Here is a 24,164-nt window from a genome sequence, read left to right as displayed (position 1 = left end):
TAATACCAGGGGAACATCACGGTGGGTTTCTGTCATTCCTTTAATGACCCGTCCTCCCAGCGCAGACCTGGCACAGACCCTCTCATTCTCCTGCTCTGCCCACAGCTGGCTGTTTAAACCTTTGGCACCTGCTGGGTAGCAACCCCTAGACCAGTCAGTCCTTGCCAGGCATTTCATCCAGAAAAACATTGCAGAGAATTCCCGCTTCCCCCCAGACACAGAACCCCTGGGGTAGAAATGAAGCATTCATCCCTATCTCCTGTTGTTGCTAGCGGTGCACAAGTGGGTGCAGACTTAGCACCAGCCCCAGGCACCCGGGTTCCCCTCTCCAGGCTGCCCAGGTCAGAGGCAGATGGGGTCTCTGAGAGTGAGGGGCTCCTCTGTGGGCTGCTTGTGAAACACACAGATGGAGGTTGGAGTCGTTCTCCCCTGACGGCCCCTGTCACAGGCAGACGGGGTCCCCGTCACTCTCTGAGATTCAGGTCAGCTCCCCGTCCCTCAGAGCACACACAGAGTGGGCTCAGCCCAGACCCCACAGGGTCACTGGAGGCAGAGGGGTTAGTGGCTAGTACCATACTCTAGGCTGACTCCGAGAGAAAAGAGGGGAGCCACTTAACAGCCACTTCATCTACCCTGAAGAGAAACCAACTTCACACCAACAGCCCATGGTGGCCAAAGGTACTGCAGGCGGGGTCCGAATAAAGCTGTGCAGACGTCCGCTCTCTGCTCATCGCCAGAAGCTCTGTGACAGGGGCGAAGGGCAGCAGAGGCTGGAGCTTGCCAGAGCCAGCGTGCTGCAGCCTGCGGCCCCCCCACAGAGACTGATAGAGACCGGGCTGCAGGGGCCTGGTCATTGGAATCCAGGAGGAGGTTCTGGAGACTAGGTCTAGCCATTGGCACTAGCTCAAAACCCGGCTTGGTTCCCATTTGGGGCAGAACCTGAAATTGCTGAAATTTGCCATGAGGGGGAAGGTCGTGGGGTCCACTAGGCCCAGCTCATGGGTCTCAGCCCAGGCTGGGGGCTCTGCCAGTCTGTGCTCTGCGCGGTGGGAGTTGTTCCCCGGCCACAGAGTTCAGCCCTTTCCCCAGGCAGCACCATTCTCTGCAGACAAGAGCCTGCCAGTATCCCGGGGTCGTTAGCCGCCCAGCCTGCAGGTCCCAGCTGGATGGCAGCGGGACGCTGGGACGGAAAGGGCTGAGAGACACTGAGCGAGATTATCGTCCCCAGAGACTGCCAAGGGCTGGAGAGGAGCCGTGACAATGGCGGGAGGAGAGGGTTGGCTCTACCCCAGACAACAGCCAGCCAAAATGACGGTTTGGTGTTTCCCCCACGCTGGGAACCTGCACAGCAGCAGAGCGGGAAGGGGCATCTTGCACCCCGGGAGCTGCAGCAGCCCAGAAACATCACCTATGGGAGCAGTGAGACCGTCTCCTTTCCAAGCGCAACGTTCCGCATTCTCCAGAAAGGAGCGGTTTGATACCTGCCTGGACATGGATGATTTAGGGTGTCCGGGTGCAGTTCCTCAAAGCTCTCAGGGGTGTAGGAGCAAAATCCCTTGGCACATTACACAGCTGGGTTCTTTCCCTCCCTCTCGCTCAGTTACAGGAATCTCGGCAGATGATTCAGCAGGTGACCTGGCCATGAAGGGAACCTAGATCTGCATGCAGCCTGTGGGTGACGCACATTCTGCCCACTTCACACTGAGGACTGGAACCAGCTCCTGCTGCAGGCCTCACGCCTGCTCCATCAGTTCAGGCAGTGCAGCCTCCTGCTGCTCTATCACCCCAAGCCCTCAGCTGCAGGCCCTGCCCAGACACCCTGTGAGGCGTGTTACAGGGCCCCGCAGCCGCCGTCCCACTGCCTGTGCGAACACCCCGAGAGAGGCTGTCTGGGGGAGTGAGAGCTGCTATCGCCTGAGCTAGCAACTCCGTGAGCTCAGGGGCCACAACAGACAGGGGCGGGGTGAGGAGGAGGCGCTGTATGTGGGAGGAGAGATATGGGGGGTGTCTGTACAGCACCTGGCACAACAGGGCCTGATCTCAGCTGGGGCAGGGACTGTCTCTCACTGTGTGACAGGGCAGGGCCTGGTTGGTGAGTATATTTCTCAGAGGCGTTGGTGAATGGGATGATCTATTTTTTAGTAAAAGGGTGATTGGGGTGAGGGGTGGCTGTGGGGGGCGATTGGTGTCTCAGTGAGGTGTGATTGGGGTGGAGTGTACGGGGGGGTCTGTGTCTCAGTGAGGGGTGATTGGGGTGGGGTGGCTCTGGGAGTCTGTGTCTCAGTGAGGGGTGATTCGGGAGGGATTTGTCTAGGGAATCTTTGTCTTAGTGACGGGTGATTGGGGTGGGAGGTAGTGTGGGGGGGTTGTGTGTCAGTGAGGTGTGATTGTGTAGTAGGAGGAGTTCATGTTTGAATTTTGTATAATTCTGTATCTGAGCTAATTTCAAGGCAGTAACAGACCATTGAGGGTCACCACTTTGTTGCAGGTTTAACTTTTTAAAGTAAGTAAAAGAACGCCATGAGTGTTTTTCTTTTGCATTGCAACTTGATATCCCTGTTCAAAATGTTCGGTGTAAATTAATTCTGTTTTGAGTGTGAATAAGGAACATGGGTTAAAAATAATTCTCAAGGCCATTACTGAATCAGGAAGGAACTAGAGACAAACGCAAGGGTGCCCGGAGGCTGCAACACGCCCCTATTAAAACATCAAAAAAGACAAATTAACAACTCTAAAAATAAAACAGGCGCCTGTCAATGAAAACAAAATAACTGTGATGAAAACCAGCATAAAACAATTCCCTAAAAAAGTAATAAAAAACCAAAATATTTAAAAAAAAACAACCAAGCACTCGTCAAACAAAAATTAATTATAGCATAACGGTGCAATACTCATTAATCCCAATAAAAAAAAATCACAATATAAACAGGATGCCTTGCCATGAAACTTTGGGTTCATCCTGCCAAGACTTCCCTGGAGCATCATGTTGCAACCAACAGAACCCGGTTCCCCCTACCCGTGATGAACCTAGCTGGCCACTAGGTTGATCTAGACTCTGAACTGGTAACTACAGTTTCGACTGGCGGGACAGTGTGTGTGTGTGTGTGGTGTGATTGAATGAATATGCTAATTGTGTCTTCAATAAACGTGGCGTATTGTCTTTTCCCCTGAAAAAGATCCCATGTGCTTCTTATAAGCATAACAATTTTACACAATATCTTTAATATTGAACTTTAATAAAAACTGAGGTACACCACCTCATACATTTAATAACTAAACAATGGAATAATTTCCCCTAAACCCTTAGAAAGCAGAAGCCATTGAAAGCTGGCCTGCCTATAAAACAAAAACACAGGAAAGTATGGGGGTAATTCCTGTGTTTTGCCTGCAATCGACAAAGGAATTTGTAAAAAAAAAAAATAAGTGGGGGAGGAGGTATTTTAAGCAATAATCTGCCACCCCTAGTTTATAGCTCCCCTGCACAGCAGCAGAGCGGGAAGGGGCATCTTGCACCCCGGAAGCTGCAGCAGCCCAGAAACGTTATGTATGGCAGCAGTGAGACCGTCTCCTTTCCAAGCACAATGTCCCACATTCCCCCGAAGGGAGCGGTTTGATACCTGCCTTGACACGGATGGTTTAGAGTGTCCGGCTGCAGTTCCTCAGAGCTCTCAGGAGTGTAAGAGCGAAATCCCTCGGCACGTTACACTCGTGGTGTCTTCCAGGTCATTGTCCCAGATCGACACTGAGGCACTCGGCGCCGCCTGCCCACCGCTCCTGCTGCCTCCTCTGCAGCCCCCGAGCTAGACGTGCTCTGAGCAGGGCTGTTCCTTCCCCTGCCCTTGCCGGCTGCTGGCTGTGTGGCAGGGAAGGGCAGGGGGGAGTTGGGGTGACCCGTTGCTTGCTGCCCTGGGCGGGGAGGCTGTTGGAGCCCCGGGGGGAGCTGCATGGGAGCTGGGTCTGAGCCAGGGGATGGGGAACATGTGGCATGTGACCCCGCGACCTTTCTGCAGTATTAACTCCTTTCTCTTGACAGCCATTCTATGACGGACAGATTCCGTTCACACAGCCTGGCTTGCCCAGTGTCCACTGCATTTTTTAATCCCTTTGTGTACCATGATAGGGGCTTATACACAGACTCTCCTGCCTTTCTGGAGAAGGCTCTCAACTCAGGCACGTGTTTGAGGTTTTGGTGAGGAAAGGATGCACCGCAGCCCTGCCTGCCCTCCACCCCTCCCTCTGGAATTTCTTTGGGTTGGACCCCACTCCCTTGTGAAGCTTCCCAAATGCAACGTTTTTCTTTCCCCAGACCTGAAGAGACAGACTTATCTTTTACAAGGGTAGCAGGAACAACATTTTTAATGGAGACCTTTGGACTGGTAAGATCCCCTCTGTCACCCCACTCTCTGTTCCCAAAAGGTCAGCTGCGAGGACTCTCTCCTCCAGGAGATCTGACCCCCAGTCCTCCCTTAAAACCTGACCCACAGGTGAGGGGTCTGGCATTTAAATGCAGATCCTTCACCCTCCTTCAGGGGAAAAGCCTCCCTACAAAAGGTGGGCAGACCCTCCTGTTCCCCCTCACCTTCCATCTGGACTTTTCTCTCTGGGCTTCCCTCTGACACAGACACCCCTGTGTCCCCCAAAAGGGAAGGTGACCCTGATCTACCTAGGACAGACAATTCACTGGCCAGCAAAATCCCCCCTTTCACTCAGGTTGGGCTTGCTTCCAGCTACAACCCCCTTCCCACAACTGTGGTCACCAGGACCCCAACTAACATCTCCGGGATACGTGTCTCTGTGAATCCCAGAGCAGGACCTGTCCCATGCTGAGCTGCAACTTCCTGGCAGTCAGCAGTTGGGATGGCCTCCCTGTTGCAAGGAGAAACATTCCCCTTCCTCCAAGGAGATGGTCACAGACAGGAGCTGGCTGTATCCTGCCCTTCCTGCAGGGACCTGCCTTGAGCCCAGGGCTGCAGAAACTGCTTACGACCACCCTTGCTGCTACCGAGGAATTAAAGAAACACTCTACTATTCCCCCAGCAGCACTTGTGACTTAAAGGATAAAGGAGTTTGAGGTGCAAGTGGTGTTCTCGTCTATCCTCCCTGTGGCAGGAAAAGGCCAGGGTAGAGACCGTCGAATCATGGAAATCAACGAATGGCTACGCAGATGGTGTCGGAGAGAAGGGTTTGGATTCTTTGACCATGGGATGGTCTTCCAAGAAGAAGGATTGCTAGGCAGAGACGGGCTCCACCTCACGAAGAGAGGGAAGAGCAGCTTTGCAAGCAGGCTGGCTAACCTAGTGAGGAGGGCTTTAAACTAGGTTCACCGGGGGAAGGAGACCAAAGCCCCGAGGTAAGTGGGGAAGTGGGATACCGGGAGGAAGCTCAAGCAGGAGACTGCAAGAGGGGAGGACTCCTGTCTCAGACCGAGAAAGCGGGACAATCAGCGAGTTATCTTAAGTGCCTATACACAAATGCAAGAAGCCTGGGGAACAAGCAGGGAGAACTAGAAGTCCTGGTACAGTAAGGGAATTATGATGTAATTGGAATGACAGAGACTTGGTGGGATAACTCACATGATTGGAGTACTGTCATGGATGGATATAAACTGTTCAGGAAGGACAGACAGGGCAGAAAAGGTGGGGGAGTTGCGTTGTATGTAAGAGAGCAGTATGACTGCTCAGAGCTCCAGTATGAAACTGCAGAAAAACCTGAGCGTCTCTGGATTAAATTTAGAAGTATGAACAACAAGGGTAATGTCGTGGTGGGAGTCTGCTACAGACCACCGGACCAGGGGGATGAGGTGGACGAGGCTTTCTTCCAGCAACTAACAGAAGTTGCTAGATCACAGGCCCTGGTTCTCATGGGTGACTTTAATCACCCCGATATCTGCTGGGAGAGCAATACAGCAGTGCACAGACAATCTAGGAAGTTTCTGGAAAGTGTAGGGGACAATTTCCTGGTGCAAGTGCTGGAGGAACCAACTAGGGGAAAAGCTCTTCTTGACCTGCTGCTCACAAACAGGGAAGAAATAGTAGAGGAAGCAATAGTGGATGGGAACCTGGGAGGCAGTGACCATGAGATGGTCGAGTTCAGGATCCTGACACAAGGAAAAAGGGAAAGCAGTAGAACAGAGACCCTGGACTTCAGAAAAGCAGACTTCGACTCCCTCAGGGAACTGATGGGCAAGGTCCCCTGGGAGAATAACATGACGGGGAAAGGAGTCGAGGAAAGCTGGCTGTATTTCAAAGAAACCTTATTGATTTTGCAGGAACAAACCATCCCGATGTGTAGGAAGAAAAGTAAATATGGCAGGCGACCAGCTTGGCTTAACAGTGAAATCCTTGCTCATCTTAAACACAAAAGAACCGCTTACAAGAAGTGGAAGATTGGACAAATAACCAGGGAGGAGTATAAAAGTATTGTTCAGGCATGCAGGAGTGAAATCAGGAAGGCCAAATCACACTTGGAGTTGCAGCTAGCCAGAGATGTTAGGAGTAAGAAGAAGGGTTTCTTTAGGTATGTTAGCAACAGGAAGAAAGTCAAGGAAAGTGTGGGCCCCTTGCTGAATGAGGGAGGGAACCTAGTGACAGAGGATGTGGAGAAAGCTAATGTACTCAATGCTTTTTTTGCCTCTGTCTTCACAGACAAGGTCAGCTCTCAGACAGCTGCACTCTGCAGCACGGTATGGGGAGGAGGTGACCAGCTCTCTGTGGAGAAAGAAGTAGTTCGGGGCTATTTGGGAAAGCTGGACGAGCACAAGTCCATGGGGCCGGATGCGCTGCATCCGAGGGTGCTAAAGGAGTTGGCCGATGAGATTGCAGAGCCATTGGCCATTATCTTTGAAAAATCATGGCGATCGGGGGAGGTCCCGGATGACTGGAAAAAAGCTAATGTAGTGCCCATCTTTAAAAAAGGGAAGAAGGAAGATCCAGGGAACTACAGGCCAGTCAGTCTCACCTCAGTCCCTGGAAAAATCATGGAACAGGTCCTCAAGGAATCAATCCTGAACCACTTAAAGGAGGGGAAAGTGATCAGGAACAGTCAGCATGGATTCACCAAGGGCAAGTCATGCCTGACTAACCTAATTGCCTTCTATGACGAGATAACCGGCTCTGTGGATGAGGGGAAAGCAGTGGATGTACTATTTCTGGACTTTAGCAAAGCTTTTGATACAGTCTCCCACAGTATTCTTGCCAGCAAGTTAAAGAAGTATGGGCTGGATGAATGGACGGTAAGGTGGATAGAAAACTGGCTAGATGGTCGGGCTCAACAGGTAGTGATCAATGGTTCCATGTCTAGTTGGCAGCCGGTATCAAGTGGAGTGCCCCAAGGGTCGGTGCTGGGGCCGGTTTTGTTCAATATCTTCATTAACGATCTGGAGGATGGTGTGGACTGCACCCTTAGCAAGTTTGCAGATGACACTAAACTGGGAGGAGTGGTTGATACGCTGGAGGGTAGGGATAGGATACAGAGGGACCTAGACAAATTAGAGGATTGGGCCAAAAGAAATATGATGAGGTTCAACAAGGACAAGTGCAGAGTCCTGCACTTAGGACGGAAGAATCCCATGCACTGTTACAGACTAGGGACCGAATGGCTGGGCAGCAGTTCTGCAGAAAAGGACCTAGGGGTTACAGTGGACGAAAAGCTGAATATGAGTCAACAGTGTGCCCTTGTTGCCAAGAAGGCTAATGGCATTTTGGGTTGTATAAGTAGGGGCATTTCCAGCAGATCGAGGGATGTGATCATTCCCCTCTACTCAGCACTGGTGAGGACTTATTTGGAGTACTGTGTCCAGTTTTGGGCCCCACACTACAAGAAGGATGTGGATAAATTGGAGAGAGTCCAGCGGAGGGCAACAAAAATGATTAGGGGGCTGGAGCACATGACTTATCAGGAGAGGCTGAGGGAACTGGGATTGTTTAGTCTGCAGAAGAGAAGAATGAGGGGGGATTTGATAGCTGCTTTCAACTACCTGAAAGGGGGTTCCAAAGAGGATGGATCTAGACTGTTCTCAGTGGTAGAAGATGACAGAACAAGGAGTAATGGTCTCAAGTTGCAGAGGGGGAGGTTTAGGCTGGATATTAGGAAAAAACTTTTTCACTAGTAGGGTGGTGAAGAACTGGAATGGGTTACCTAGGGAGGTAGTGGAATCTCCTTCCTTAGAGGTTTTTAAGGTCAGGCTTGACAAAGCCCTGGCTGGGATGATTTAATTGGGTTTGGTCCTGCTTTGAGCAGGGGGTTGGACTAGATAACCTCCTGAGGTCCCTTCCAACCCTGAGATTCTATGATTCTATGATACCCTCCCTTCTGGGATTTTCAGCACAAGATTCCTTCTTGCTGCTAACAAACCCTGGGACAGATTCTGCCACATCCAAAAAATCATGTCTCAGTAGAAACGGTGCAAAATTGTGTGCCACCGCTGCAACAGTCAGTTCAGGCTGCTAATCAACAGTGTCCATGTGTACCTTAGCTAAAGGTGCAAGGACTTTGTCACCTCCCACCAGTTCTAATTCTCCCATTTTTCCTGATAACAAATCCTTCTCCTGGATCAGGTGCCTCCTGACCAGAGAAATTTCTGCACCAGTGTCTCTCCATCCTTGGAGCACTTTGCCATTAAGCTTCACAGCATGCACAGGCTCACTGCTTGGCTGTGTAGAAGCAACCTTTACAAATCCTGCCTGGAAAGAGGCAGTAGCCCGGGATACCCCTGTGCTCTGAGAAGCAGCAGCTTCATGTGTTACCTGCTGCCTGTTCCCACTTAGCCTCGGACATTTATTCCTCAGGCGCTCAGTGGCCTTACAATGATAGCACCTCTTGGGCTCCTCTGCTTGTACAGGAGACTTCAGACAAGTGGTTTCCCTTTGCCAGTGGTTTATGTTTAATTGCAGCTTGTGACTGCTTGTAAGAGTCTGCAAACTCAGCTAATTCCCCCACTGCATCCACCTTTTTCTCCCACAAATACTGTTTTACATCATCGCTGCACATATTCAGGAACTGCTCCTGAGTAACCAAATCACACATTATTTCAAAGCTTGTAATACCTTTTCCCCTCAACCACTTGTCTAACAAATCTCTCATTTCATTTAAATAGGCCCCATTACTTAATCCAGATCCCCTCTTAAGATTCCTATATTTAACCCTGTAGGTTGCAGGTGTAATCTGAAACTGTTTTAAAACCAGCTCCTTAAATTTACCATAGTTTGAAGAATCAGTCAATTTTGCAACTCAAGTAGTAAAATTTGATCTTCAGGAATCACATGGAGAGTGCACAGTCTCTCAAAGGTGATGAAATATTCAGCAATATCACTGGATTCATCATACTGCGGCCATAATTGTTCCCATTTTTGGGTTTTGGGGGAAGCAGAGCCAGCTGCTGAAGGGTTCTGTCTCTTCCGCCCTATTACAGCCAGTTCATGCTTCTGGGTCTCAATTTGGTCCTCTATTTCTCTGTCTTTTAGCTCCAGGACTAGCTGCCTCTCTCGTTCCTTCTCCTCCTGAGCAGCTTTCTGTACCTCAATGTCCTTGTCTTTTAAGTCCATGGCTCTTTCCTCCCTGGCTGCCTTTGCTTCCTTTTAGCCTCATTTGAAACTCACTGTCCTTTGCCTTCTCTTCCGCTTCCAGTCTGGCCAGCTCTAGTTTTGTAGCTGATTCACTGGTAGTCATTTTCCTGCTTTTTTGTGCTTATTTCACTTACCAGAAATAAACAAACAGAAAATAATAAACCAGTAACCACTTTGTTTGTTCTCCAGCCACCACACTCAAAACTCATTTACAATCACTACCAGTATCTCAAAACAATCAGCTGTGCACAGATCCTGCCGACTACGCCACTGTGATGAGTTCAGTCACAGAGACCCCCTTGGGACTGTCTCCTGAAGTGCTGAGACTACCTCTGAGCCCGTTTTCTCTGCCAGTTTGGGCCTCCAGAACCATGACTTGTTGAGCCAGACATGCTACCCTGCTGCAACACAGACCCAGGATCTGAACCATGCCCCCAAAGCTGCAGACTTAACTGAAAACAGCTTAAGAAGTGCTCCTGTCTCCAGCACCCAGACACCCAGGTACCAATGAGATCCAAACCCCAAATACATCTATTTTACTCTGTATAAAGTTTATACAGGGTAAACTCATAAATTGTACACCCTCTATAACATTGATAGAGACACATGCCCAGCTGTTTGCTCCCCCAGGTATTAATCACTTACTCTGGGTTAATTAATAAACAAAGGTGATTTCATTAAGTATAAAAGTAGGATTTAAGTGGTTTCAAGTAATAACAGACAGAGCAAAGTAAGTTACCAAGCAAAATAAAACAAAATATGCAAGGCTAACTTAATACACTAAGGCTCTAGTTACAAATACTAACTTCTCACCCTAGATGTTATCTCAGGTACAAAACTTTTGAGGCCAATGTTGTAGTTTAGGGCCTGGATCCAGCAATCACTCAACCCCCGTAGTTACAGTCCTTTTTTTCCAGTTTCTTTCAGGCATCTCTTTGGGGTGGAGAGGCCGTCTCTTGAGCCACCTGAAGACAAAAATGGAGAGGCTTCCAGGGCCTTTTATATCCTCTCTCTTGTGGATGGAAACCCCTTTGTTCTTCTATGCAAAATCACAGCAACAAGATGGAGTTTGTAGCCACCTGGGCAAGTCACATGTCCATGAATGATTCAGCGTTTTTCAGGCTGACGCCATTGTTTATATATTAGGTTGAACATTCCCAGGAAAGCTCAGATGTGGATTAACGTCTCTACAAGTTCATTGTTAGTTAAGCACTCCCAGTACTTGAATTGTCCCTTCACAATATGTTGGCCAAACCTCCCTTGTGTTTACCCTAGAGCAAACACTTCAAATACAAGCATGGAGCCAACACTCCTAACTTCAGATATAAAAATGATACATGCCTACAAATCGGATGAATATATTCAGGAAATCATAACCTTTGCAAAGATACTTTACATGGCATATCTAGCACAGAGCACATTCCAGTTATGTCATATTAACACTCATAAGAATATTTCCATAAACATATAGAGGGCAACGTCACAGTCTCATGAAACCACTTGATTCCAGGAGTGAGAAGGAACAATTAGGCCATGTCTACACTTATGCGTGGTGAAGACGCTCACCTGCAAGCATAAAAAACCCACTCCCGTGAAAAGGAAAAACTCTCAGGAGGAAAAACTTTCCAGCTGATGTAGCGCCGTGCACACTAGTGCTTATGTCAGTGTAACTTACATCACTTGAGGGTGGAATATTCACACCCTTGAGCGACATATGTTTTGCCGATGTAGGCAGTAATGTAGACATAGCTTACATAATAATCCCGTATGGTAATGAGCAATACCATTAGGGAAGTTGTACCAATTAATTATATCAACACAAAGTGCCTGGGCGACTTAGGAACCTACTTCCCATTTTCAGATGTGTGCTCCAGGCCAACGACCACCGGGGTTGTGACCTGTTTCCTGCGGCCTGACCTCGTTCAGCCTCTCTCAAGTCTCAAAAACCTGGGACAGCTGCAGAATGAGAAAGTGAGTATGAAAGTCTGGGCTACAGCAGGATGTGGTGGATGAAAGTCTGGGCTACAGCAGGATGTGGTGGAGGAAAGATTAAGAGGGAATGAGGGTGTGACGGGGGGAAGGAGGAATGGGAGGGACTAGGGGAGGAGAAGGAAGCAATTGGCTCTCACTGCAATCACGTTATCAGGGGTTGGAACAAGGTGGTGGCAGTGCCCAGCCCAGCATACAGTATAAATACAGTGCTCAGCCTTGCCATCTCCCACTCAGCGTGCCAGACCAGAAACAACTCCGCTCCAGAGAGAGTAAAGACGCAAAGATGAAGGTGTCGTACGTCGCCGCTTTCCTCATCGGGCTCCTCTCCCTGGAGAGCCCCACAGCAGCTCCACTGGTGAGATGATGTACCTATTATTTATATTACAGTAGCACATAGAGGGTCCATCTGAAATCAAGACCCCATTTTGCTGGGCGCTGCCCTGACACAGGAGAGACACTCCCTGCCCACACTCTAGTGAGGATTTATTCTGCTGGGTGTTCAACAGACAGAGAGCGAGGGACAGACATGGACCCAACTGGAATCAGGGCCCTTATGCCAGGTACTGCACAGACACACCATGAGGGCAGCACTGCAAAACGGGCCCATGTAGGAGGCAAGATACCAGACTAGAGGGGCCCATTCCTCTGTTTCAGCCCTGGCAGGATATCAGGCTATGCTGGCCCATCGGTCTCATCAGGAGCAGCAGTTCCTAAGTTACTACATGACGTGAACTCTGGTAGCCTGGTGGGGGGCCGAACAGGTTTCCAGGATTGGGTAGAATGATGTTGGGAGCAGGGCCAAGCTGTTGGAAATGCCCCGTAGATCTACTGGAGTCAAGGAGGCCAGCTCCCGCAGATGATGTAAATTGTCTGTAGCTCCATTTGGTCAATGGATAATCAGGAAGGGGCCTCTAGAAGAAGGGCCGGCTCCAGACCCCAGCGCGCCAAGCACGCGCTTGGGGTGGCATTTTGCCGGGAGGGCAGCAGGCGGGTCCGGTGGACCTCCCGCAGGCATGACTGCTTGGGGCGGCCAAATTCCTAGAGCCGCCCCTGTCTAGAAGTTACCGTAATACACATAATAAATACCCCTCAATCTTACAGGGCTCTGGTAGCTTCAGTGATGACAAAGTGGGTGATAGCAACTTTAATGACAACAGCATTAATATCAGTGATTCCCGCCTCCCGTCATGTAGCTTTATACATATCAGGTCAATCAATCCTGCTCCAGCTGGTTTCTTGTCTGGTAAGGTTACCAAGCAAGGAGCATTTCCATGTCACAAAGGCAATTTAGAAATGCCACCTGCTGCAGGGAGCTTACAAAAATCTCCATGGGACTATGGCAGGTTGACTACCTTTGCCACAATTCCCCTGCATTCCTATAAATATGCTACAAGCGGATTTCCAATTTCATCCAGAAGAAACTGCTGCTTGGAGATACTTCAGAAGGTCCCCATCCCATGTGAACACAGAGTAGGTTAAAGGAGCCTCATGGGAGAAGGACTCATTTCTCTGCCCCAGCTGAGGCAGGGATATTAAGATAGACTGGCTCATTGTTCTGACTGGGTGTGTCAATTCTTTAATTACTCAGTGATACAACCCTTGATACCCTGGTGGGGAGCTGAACGGTATGTTTTGCTAACAAGTTCTGGTCAGCGGTGGCTATCAGCGGTCTTCTTTCCTATCGGACTATCATGCTTTGCCTCAAAAGTATTCTGTTTTGCTGCTCACTAACAGCCCAACCCTTTGCTGGCAAATCTCTCTACGCAAATGCCATCCTAAGCCTTTTTTTCCCATCAGTCCAGACTTGTATAACAAATTTACGGCCTTGGAATGTTGGAGCTTTACCAAGAATTAACTCTTGGTTTCCACCAGTGGATGAGAAGGAAGTTGGTGAAGATCTCCAGTTGATCTAAATTTGCTGTCGTTTCATAATAACCAATGGGGCCAGATTCCCACTGGGGTAAATTGTCCAGAGAAGCACTGAAATCAACACACCACATCCCCAGATGCTATAAATCATAGTTACACAATAAACATAATAAACATTACTCAACTTGCAGGGCTCTGGTAGCGTAAACACCGGCAACGTGGGAGACGGCAGCTTTGACGACAACAGCGTAAGTAGCAGAGATTACCTCTCCATGCTATGTAGCTTCACACACATCAGTGAATGGACCCCGTTTCAGCTAGTTTGATGTCATGCTTTGCCTCAATAGCATTCTGTAACAGCCCAACCATTTGCTGGCAAAGCTCCCCACACAACTGCCCTCCTGAACCCTTTTCTCCCATCAGTCCAGCCTTGTATAACAGATTTGCAGCCTTGGAAGGTCGGAGCTTTACCAAGGATTATCTCTTGGTTTCCACCAGTGGATGAGAATGATGGTGGGGTAGATCCCTAGTCAGGGCCGGCTCTAGCGTTTTTGCCGCCCCAAGCACACACACGCACACAAAAAGCCAAGATCGCGATTGGCAGCAATTCGGCGGCAGGTCTTTCACTCCAAGAGGGAGTGATGTCCCTGCAGCTGAATTGCCACCGAATGGCCGGATGTGCCGCCCCTCTTCATTGGCCGCCCCAGGCACCTGCTTGCTACTCTGGTGCCTGGAGCCGGCCCTGATCCTAGTTCATGTATAATTGCCGTTGTTTCGTATGAATCAACGGGTCCAGTTTCCCATTGGTGTAAATTGTCCAGAGAAGCACTGGAATCAATACACCACATCCCCAGATGCTATAAATTGTTCAAGGCCCACTGGGTCGATGGAATATTGGAGCTCTATAGGTGTTACACAGTAAACATAATAAACATTCCCCATCTTGCAGGACACCAGTAGCGTAAAGACTGGCGACGTGGATGATGGCAGCTTTGACGACAACAGCGTAAGTAGCAGAGATTACCTCTCCATGCTATGTAGCTTCACACACATCAATGAACGGACCCCGTTTCAGCTAGTTTGATGTCTGGTAACGTTTGCCTCCGAGGAGCATTGGCTGCATTTGCCCATGTTGCAAAGGCAGCATGGAAAGTCCTCTCATTCCACAGGGCTAATGAAAATCTCCAGTGGCTTATAGAAGGTTGACCTCCCTCTCCCATGGTCCCTGGGGTAATAATGAGCCTTTTTTGATATCACTCAGAGGCACTTCTGCTGGGAGCTACCTCAGAGGGTCTCCAGGTGAACACATATTTGGAAGGTTTGAATGAGATTGCCAGGGTTGATGGGAGGTTGTCCTCTCCACAATTCCTTTGGGCACCCATGAAATATCTTGAAAGGGGGTTGATGACATCACCCAGAATGTATTGCACCTGGGAGCTATCCCAAGAGTTTTGGGATACGTACCCATCCAAATTGAGGGCTTCATGGGAGGATGATCTCTTCTCCTACAAGTCCACTGGACAGGCATGAAGTGTCCCACAGTTCCTTTTGGTACCCACTAAATATCTCACAGGAGATCCTTCCAAAATGACACAGAATGCACTGCTCTTGGCAACAGTCCTAGGAACTCACTGTAAATTGTATCCTATCAAGGATACCTAGGCTGACTCCATCACTATCAGATTAATTTTGCCACATGTCATCTGAGAGGGAATAACAGAAGAAATCTCCAAGTTCTTGTCTCCCAGCCCAGCTCCCTTTTCACCAGACCACACTGGCTCCCATTTCCCAACCAGCAGGAGTTTGAGTCCAGTTCCTTTCAGGACATCATTTTCATTTCCCTGCTCCCAGAGAAAGAGCAGCAACAAGAAATTAATGTTTTAGTAACTTGCTTTTTTCCTGTAAGTTGATGGATGATTTGGAGGGGGTGTTCCTGTGAGTATTCAGAATTTACTCTCCTTTGGAGCTTGTACATTAGCCCGGTACCCGTAAATCAGATTTTGAATCAGATTAAGCATAGGAAGCCCATTGGCCTCCAGAGGTGGGCTCAGAGGTCAGGCTAGCTGAGAGATCCTGGGGAATCCAAAGACAAGAAGTGCAATCTATTTAATTTACCGTAGAGACAGTTAAAAGGTGACTTGATCCTGGTATACACGTAACTGGAGGGGGAAGAGATTTCTGATGGGAGATGGCTCTTTAATCAAAGAAAGGAAGAAAAGATCCAATAACCTAAAACTGAAGCTAGACAAATTGAAACATGAAGGAAGGTGAAAACTTTTATCAGCATTAATTAACCATCAGAACGATTAACCCAGGATGTGGTGGAGTCTCTGGTTATGTGTATGCCAGAGACCTTACAGCGGCACGCCTGTACCAATGCAGCTCTGCCACTGTAAGATCTATTGTGTAGCCGCTCTGTGCCGACAGGAGAGAGCTCCCTCATTGATGTAATGAAACCACCCACAATGAGCGGAGGGAGAAGCTCTCCCACCAACATGGCAATATGCACACTGCTGTTTGTGCTGACGAAACGTATGTCACTCAGGGAGGTATTTTTTTCACACCGCTGAGCGACATCAATTTTGCCGATGTAAATGGTAGTGTAGATATGGCCTTAATGACTGAAAGTCTTTAAATCTCGATGGGATATGTTCAGAAAAGGCATGCTCGAAATAGAACAGAAGTTATGGGCTAGACTCAGGAATTATTTGGTGATAGGGTGACCAGACAGCAAGTGTGAAAAATCGGGACAGAGGGTGGGGGGGGGTAATAGGTGCCTATATAAGAAAAAGCACCAAATATCAGGACGGTCTCCATTAAAATTGGGACATCTGGTCACCCTATTGGGTGAGCTTCTGTACCCTGTGCTATGCAGGAGGTCAGTCTAGAAAAAAATTCCTTTGTAATAATTCTAACAATCTTGAATTCTTATTCTGAGCAGTAGGGAAACTGCCAGACTCTGGAGGTTGATCCCAGCACGGAGAAAGAAGGGGAGTGGGAACATTGCCCATCACAGAGCTGTCTGGAGACATGTCTACACTACAGATTTCTATTGGCATAATGGAGTCAGTCTGGGGACTGAAGATATTTCATCTCTGACTGACATGGCTGTGCTGGCAAATTGCCCTAGTGGAGACACATTCATAGCAGCTTAACCACGCATTTGCCAAAGAGATCATTTCACACAGAGGCAGCTAGAAAAACTACACCGACAAAATTGCAGTAGTATGCTGGGATCGCCATACAGACATGGCGCTGCTAGTGTAGCAGTGGTGTGGTTAAGCTAGGAACAGAGAGCAGCAGCAATTAACTCCCAGCAATTTCCTTGCAGGCTTCTGGGAGACTAGCTAGAAGCGTTTTTGGGGTGAGCAATCACATTTGCGTTGATGTCAGGGTGTTTTATATTATCCCAGCACCTCTTAGCAAGCCCAAACCCTGCAAAGTGTCAGTTGGAATAGCCTGGGCAGATGTGCAAGGATTGGGATAAAAACAGAGCAATGGGTTTCTAAATCCCAAAGGAGTTAATCCAGGAGTTAATCCAGATGTTTTTTGCAGTTCCATTTCCCCTAGAATACTTGTAGCCAGTTTGCTCCATCTCTGTGGGCCTGTTCTTTAGAACCATCTGAAGAATCACTTGCCACTTTGCAGGGGCGTGTGCAGGAATTTAAATTTGACCCCTGGGGGGGGCACTGAAGGTCACTCTCCTTCCTCCCGCACCCAGGACTGGGAGGATCTTACTGCCCTCCTCCCTTCACCTGGCCCCAGTCCCAGTAGGAACTTGATATTCGCTGCCTCCGCGGCCCTGGGGCGGAGAAGTTTGGTGCCCCCAATGATTATTGGGGGGAGGGGATGGGGTTGTGACCCTGATCCCCCCGCCCATGTGCACACCCCTGCTAGTTGGAATCATACACACCAGGAGCTGTGATTCGCTGGGAATCATGTCATTCGGCTCCAGGGGCTTGGGAGAATAGTATCACCATGGACCACGTGATGGGGCAAGGCCAGATGGCTTCAGTAAAGTAGTGAGGAACAGGTATGTCAGCGCCAGGCTAAACAAATCCCTGGTACCATGGTAACCAAATGGCATTTGCTCCAGGTTAATCAAGACACCTGTTAAGATCGCCAGTTAAGATCCTTCTAGAAAGCAGCAAAGAATCCTGTGGCACCTTATAGACTAACAGACATTTTGCAGCATGAGCTTTCGTGGGTGAAGGCAGTGGAGATAGTTAGATTGATTGGGACAATCAAGGGCTGGCTGGAATTAGTTAAAAGCCTCCCAGTTAGTCAGTGAGGCACTGTTGGAGGAACGAAGCAGTACGAATCCATATCAGGTGTAAGGAAGGAGGCCCTGAGGTAACGGTGAAGGAGGTATTGAGTGGGGTCTGCTATGGGGAAATGGCCCAGGGAATGGTACACATCCTATTTTCAAAAAGTCAGCTACCACACCTCCTAATTTTAGGGTTCCTGGGCTGGAGCCCAGAGTAGAGGGCGGGCCTGGGCTCCCCACTCCAGGGGCGGCTCTAGGAATTGCACCGCCCCAACCAGGGCGGCACGCCGCGGGGGGCGCTCTGGCGGTCGCAGGTCCCGCGGCTCCGGTGGACCTCCTGCAGACGTGCCTGCAGATGCTCCACCGAAGACGCGGGACCAGCGACCCTCCGCAGGCACGTCCGCGGGCGGTCCACCGGAGCCGCCCCCAAGCACGCGCTTGGTGCGCTGGGGTCTGGAGCCGGCCCTGCCCCTTTCCCTCCTTGATTAATCATTGAGACTGGGAGACAACAGAGAATGTGCGAGGGAGGGTTGCTTCTCCTCACCTCCCTTGCTGGCTTATGAAAATGGCTCAGGAAGCTGTGACCCTTGCCTCTAGAGAGAAAAGGGCTACGTGGAGGATCACAGTGAGCCTCTGAGGCTAGCAAACATCCATCAGGAAATGCAGGACCCATGGAGTCAAGGACAGAACGTTGTCACAACAATCACAAACACACGCTTAACTATACACTGGAGCAGGTCCCCACCATGTGGAAGTCAGCCTCTCTCCCCTGACGTCAATAGAGTAGTGGCAGTTTATACCAGTATAGAATTGGGCCCACTTGAAAAAGAGTTTCCTAACATGGCAGATAATGAAACATGCAAGTGGGGGCATCTAGGAGATATTTCAGTACAGGGTGTCAGAGGGGGATATCCCAGAGGGGGGTGTCAGAGTTAATCCAGGTGTTATTTGCAGTGTCAGTTCTCCCATTATCCCAAGAGATGGTTTGTTGGGCCTCTCTAGGCTCTGTTCTTTACAACCATGATAAGAACCACTTTCCAGACACACTGGCAGCTGTGATTCACTGGGACCCCTCTCGTTCTGCACATCTGGAGTGGGGATAATAGCATCACCAGGGACAATCGTATCCATGGTCTCAACCACACCAGGGAGCAGCTCCCCAGCAGATGTAAATCGGCCTCGCGCCACTGAAATCAATAGAGAAATGCCAGTTTACACCAGTATAGAATTTAGCCCATTTGAGAAAAGAGGGTTCATGACATGGAAGCCAATGAAGGACGTGGGGATCTAGGAAATATATCAATAGACGGGAGGGCAGAAATCGACCAGGTAGCTGGGAAATTTCCCACCCCAAAAGCTGCCTGGCTCAGCCACTGCCCCGAAACCAGCATCATTTCAACGATATCGGAGAAAGAGCAGCACTAAATCACTCCTGCCTTTGTCTGCCTAGCGGTTTGGGGGCACATTGAGCCCTGCTGGTGCTGCTCTGTCCAGAGATACGCCAGAAGCAGTTGACTCTGAGTGTCTCTAAAGTCTCATTTAAAAGGGACCGATCAGACTAAATGAAGGAGTCCAGTTCCTTTCAGGGCATCATTTTCATTTCACTGCTGCCAGAGAAAGAGCAGCAACGAGTAATTAATGTTTTAGTAACTTGCTTTTTTCCTGTAGGTTGATGGACGATTTGAACGAAGCGTGTCTGTGAGTATTCAGAATTTACTCTCCTTTGGGGCTTTTACATTAGTTTGGGACCTTTAAATCAGATTAAGCATAGGAAGGCCATTGGCCTCCAGAGGTGGGCTCAGAGGTCAGGCTAGCTGAGAGAGCCCGGGGAGTCCAAAGACAAGCAGCACAATCTATTTAATTGACCACAGAGACAGGTAAGAGGTGACTCGATCCTGGTATACACATAACTGCAGGGGGAAGGGACTTCTGTCGGGAGATGGCTCTTTAATCAAAGAAAGGAAGAAAAGATCCAATAAACTAAAACCGAAGCTAGACAAACTGAATCAAGAGAGAAGGTGCTAATTTTAACAGTATTCTTTAACCTTTGGAACGATTAACCCAGCATGCGGTGGAGTCTCTGACAATGTCTATGCCAGAGACCTTACAGCGGCATGGCTGTACCGCTGTAGCTCTGCCACTGTAAGATCCCTCGTGTAGCCACTCTATGCAGACGGGAGAGAGCTCTCCCATCGATGTAATGAAACCACCCCCAACGAGCCGCCGGAGAAACTCTCCCACCAACATAGCGCTGTGCACACTGCTGTTTGTGCTGGGAAAACTTATGCCATGTAGGGGGGTGTTTTTTTCACACCCCAGGCCACATAAATTTTGCCAAGAAAAATGGTAATGGAGATAGGGCCTTAATCACCGAAAGTCTTTAAATCTCGATGGGATATGTTCAGAAAAGGCATGCTCGAAATAGAACAGAAGTTATGGGCTACATGCAGGAATCACTGGGTGATAGGGTGACCAGAAAGGAAGTGTGAAAAATCGGAACAGTGGGCGGGGTGTAATAGGTGCCTATATAAGGAAAAGCCCCAAATATCACTACTGTCTCTACAAAATCAAGACATCTGATCATCCTATTGGGTGAGATTCTGTGCCCTGTGCTATGCAGGAGGTCAATCAAGAAAATAATCCCTTTGTAATAATTCTAACCAGCTTGAATTCTTATCCCGAGCAGTAGGGAAACTGTAAAACTCTGTAGATTAATCCCGGCACAGAGAAAGAAGGGCAGTGGGAACGTTGCCCATCACAGAGCTGGTGTTGGTTTGGGGACAAAAGATATTTGACATCAGACTGAAGTGGCTTTGCTAGCAAATGTCCCTAGTGGAGATACTTTCATAGCAGCAAAATCGTGCATTTGCCATATAGATCATTTTGCTCAGAGACAGCTAGAATAAGATACACCGACAAAAGTGCAGTAGTACGCTGGGATCACCATACTGACACAGAGTTGCTAGTGTAGCTGTGGTGTGGTTAAGCTATGGACAATTGGAGGGAATTCTGATGGCATTGGAGAAAGAGCAGCAGCAATTAACTCCCAGCAATTTCCTTGCAGGCTTCTGGGAGACTAGCTAGAAGCCTTCTCAGGGTGAGTAATCACATTTGCTTTGTTGTCAGGCTGTTTTATATTATCTCAGCACCTCTTAGCAAGCCCAAACCCTGCGGAAGTGTCAGTTGGAATAGCCTGGAGAGATGTGGAAGGATTGGGATAAAAAACAGAGCAATGGGCTTCTAAATCCCAAAGGGGTTAATCCAGGAGTTAATCCACATGTTTTATGCAGTTTCATTTCCCCTCTAATACTAGTAGCCGGTTTGTTCCATCTCTGTGGGCCTGTTCTTTAGAACCATCTGAAGAATCACTTGCCACTTCGCAGGGGCGTGTGCAGGAATTTAAATTTGACCCCTTTTGGGGTGGGGCACAGAATCTCACGCTCCTTCCTTCCCCAGCCAGCCCCAGGGGGATCTCGCTGTCCTCCCACCCCAACCCACCCGGCTCCAGCCCCGGCAGGAACTTGATATTCCCTGCCTCCACGGCCCCGGTCCCAGAGAAGTTTTCTGTCCCCAATGACTATTGGGGGGGGGGCTGTGACCCTGATTGCTCTCCCATGTGCACACCCCTGCTAGTTGGAATCATACATACCGGGAACTGTGATTCGCTGGGAATCCTGTCATTCTGCTCCAGGGCCTTGGCATAATAGTATCACCGCGGACAATCACAAACACACTCTTAACTATACAATGGAGCAGGTCCCCAGCATGTTGAAATCAGCCTCTCTCCCCTGACGTCAACAGAGTAGTGGCAGTTTACACCAGAATAGAATTGGGCCCACTTGAAAAAGAGTTTCTGAACATGGCAGACAATGAAGCATGTGAGTGGGGGCATCTACGAGATATTTCAGTGGGAGGGAGGGTGGAAAATTTGAAAAGCAATCAACAGCTTTTTTCATCTGGAAAAATTCCAACCAGCTCGAATTCTTATCCTGAGGAGCCAGGAAACTGCCAGACACTGGAAGTTAATCCCAGCACCGAGAAAGAAGGGCAGTGGGAATGTTCCCCATCACAGAGCTGTCTGGAGACATGCCTACATGACAGACTTCCCCTGGCACAGTGGTGTTGGTCTGGGGTAGGAAGATGTTTGGTCCCTGGCTGACATGGCAAAAGCCCCTCATGTAGGACACAGTTATGCCAGCAACACAGTGCTTTTGCTTGCATAGCTTATTTTGCTCAGGAGAGAGTAGAATAAACTGCAGCGACAAAAATGCACCGGGATAGCTGTAGTGACAAGGTGCTCCTAGCGTAGCCATGGTGTGGTTCAGCAATGGACAATGTGAGGGAATCCGTTACATTTTGATGGTATTGGAGAAAGCGCAGAATCAAGTAACTCCCAGCAATTTCCTTGCAGGGTTCTGGGAGCGTCTCTGGAAGAGTTCCACGGGTGAGTATTCAAAGTTGCTTTGCTGTCAGGTTGTCTTATATTATCACAGAACCTCTTCACAAGCCCCGGTGCTGAGCCCAGTGGTCAGCCAGAAAAGCCTAGACAGATGTGAAAGGATTAAGGCAAAAGGCAGAGCAATGGGCTTCTAAATCCCAGAGGGGTGTGTCTGAGTTAATCCAGGTGTTCTTTGCAGTGTCATTTCTCCCATTATCCCCAGAGCTCGTTTCTTAGGTCTCTGTGGGCTCTGCTCTTTACCGCCATGATAAGAACCAGTTCCCAGCGGAGTCAGACACACTGGCAGCTGTGATTCACTGGGACCCCTCTCGTTCTGCACATCTGGAGTTGGGATAATAGCATTGCCAGGGACAATCGTATCCATGGTCTCAACCACACCAGGGAGCAGCTCCCCAGCAGATGTAAATTGGCCTCGCGCCACTGAAGTCAACAGAGAAATGCCAGTTTACACCAGAAAAGTATTTATCCCGTGTTTAAAAAATGGTTTCCTAAGATAGAAGCCAATGCAGCATGTGGGGATGTAAGAAATATTTCAGTAGAAGGGAAGCCGGAAATCAACCAGGTAGCTGGGAAATTTCCCACCCCAGTAGCTGCTTGGCTGAGCCACTGTCACGAAACCAGCATCATCTCAACGATATCGGAGAAAGAGCAGCACTAAATCACTCCTGCCCTTGTCTGCCTAGTGGTTTGGGGGCACATTGAGCCCTGCTGGTGCTGCTCTGCCCATAGATACTCCAGAGGCAGTTGACTCTGAGAGTCTGTAAAGTGATTTTGGTACATTTAACAGTGACCGATCAGACGAAATGAAGGAAGGCAAAGAGAGGAAAGAAAGGCCCAGAGAGGGGAAGTGACTCACCTAAGCTGAAGTGAAGTCTGCACTAGGGGCTTTTGCCAGACTCACCCCTTCCCCCAAGCGTGCACCACCCTCGCTCCCACTCCCTCGCCCCCAGCACCTCCTGCCCACCGCTGCACACTGCTGGGGCAGAGGGAGGAGCTGATCGAAGAGGCTCTGACTCCTCTCTGACTCCCTTTTCCAGTCTATCAGTAACACAGTTTGCCAAGGGCACTGATGTAAAATGCACCCAGCTGGCTGGGGATGGAAAGGGGTGGAATTCCTTCAGGGTATGGGGGAGGGTACTTGTCTTATTCCCAGTGGGTTACTGGGACTGTAATTGCTGTTTGCCATCTCTCCCTGGCCCTGCAGACCCAGCATTAGTGAATTAATAAGAGACACGCTGATGAAACCAGATTTGATGAACCGTTGACAATGCCGTTACGCTTCCCGTGCTGCTGCCTCTCACCTCTCCTGACCAATCAAAGGCCACATGAGAATCGTCAATCGGACTGATTGGGACTCTAACTGATCACTGTGCTGTTCATTGATTGTGGTGTCTTTCGATGTAACAGGGGGCAAGGAGCTCTGTCCCTCTGCTGCCCTGGGGAATGCCAAGAGCTTTGCAAAAATACAAATAAATGCAACTGCACAAAAAGCTTTGGGATTGTTTCTTTTTAAAATGTTTCTCTGTAAATTAATTTTACTTTCAGACTGGCACGGGATTTGCTTCATTCCAAGGGCATGTCTACACTTCAGCCCTATGTTAGTAATTACGGTGGTGGCTGATGTCCAGACTACCCTCCTCCTGTCGGTGGTGCGTGTCCTCACTAGCAGCGCTTCCACACACTAGAGAGGGGCAGTGTGGGAGGCTGAGAGCCAAAGCTCTCGGTTCCCTGCAGCTCCCCTCCAGGAGCTCAGCTGCGTCCCCGACCCCGTCACCCCCAGTGATAGCAGGGGCCAGCTGCCTGGGGTTCTTGACTCCCTGAACGGGAAGCAGGGAGCCTCCGGGCAGCAGCCTGGCTGGGAGTGGGGAACCGGGATAGCTGGGCTCAAGACAGCAAACAGCTGATATAAGTAACACAGTGTTTGCACAGACACTGTGTCACCGTAACTACACCAACACAAGTGCTACGCCTCTCGTGGGGTTATGATGTCGCTGTAGTAGGGCACTTTCATCAG

At 49.3% G+C, this 24,164-nt stretch overlaps 1 long non-coding RNA gene across 1 annotated transcript in view; it reads left to right on the top strand.

The window, feature by feature from the left end:
- Window positions 1–22,136, top strand: part of LOC123352127 — a 79,780-nt gene extending 57,644 nt beyond the window's left edge. The window contains exon 6 of the long non-coding RNA XR_006574105.1: window positions 22,103–22,136. This is a non-coding gene — a long non-coding RNA (uncharacterized LOC123352127). The remainder of the gene's footprint in view (window positions 1–22,102) is intronic.
- Window positions 22,137–24,164: the final 2,028 nt, after the last annotated feature.

The sequence above is a fragment of the Mauremys mutica genome, chromosome 17 (genome assembly GCF_020497125.1).
Source record: "Mauremys mutica isolate MM-2020 ecotype Southern chromosome 17, ASM2049712v1, whole genome shotgun sequence".
Lineage (NCBI taxonomy): Eukaryota > Metazoa > Chordata > Testudines > Geoemydidae > Mauremys > Mauremys mutica.
Note: the sequence above shows the minus strand (reverse complement) of the source record. Positions and strands in the feature narration are given on the sequence as shown.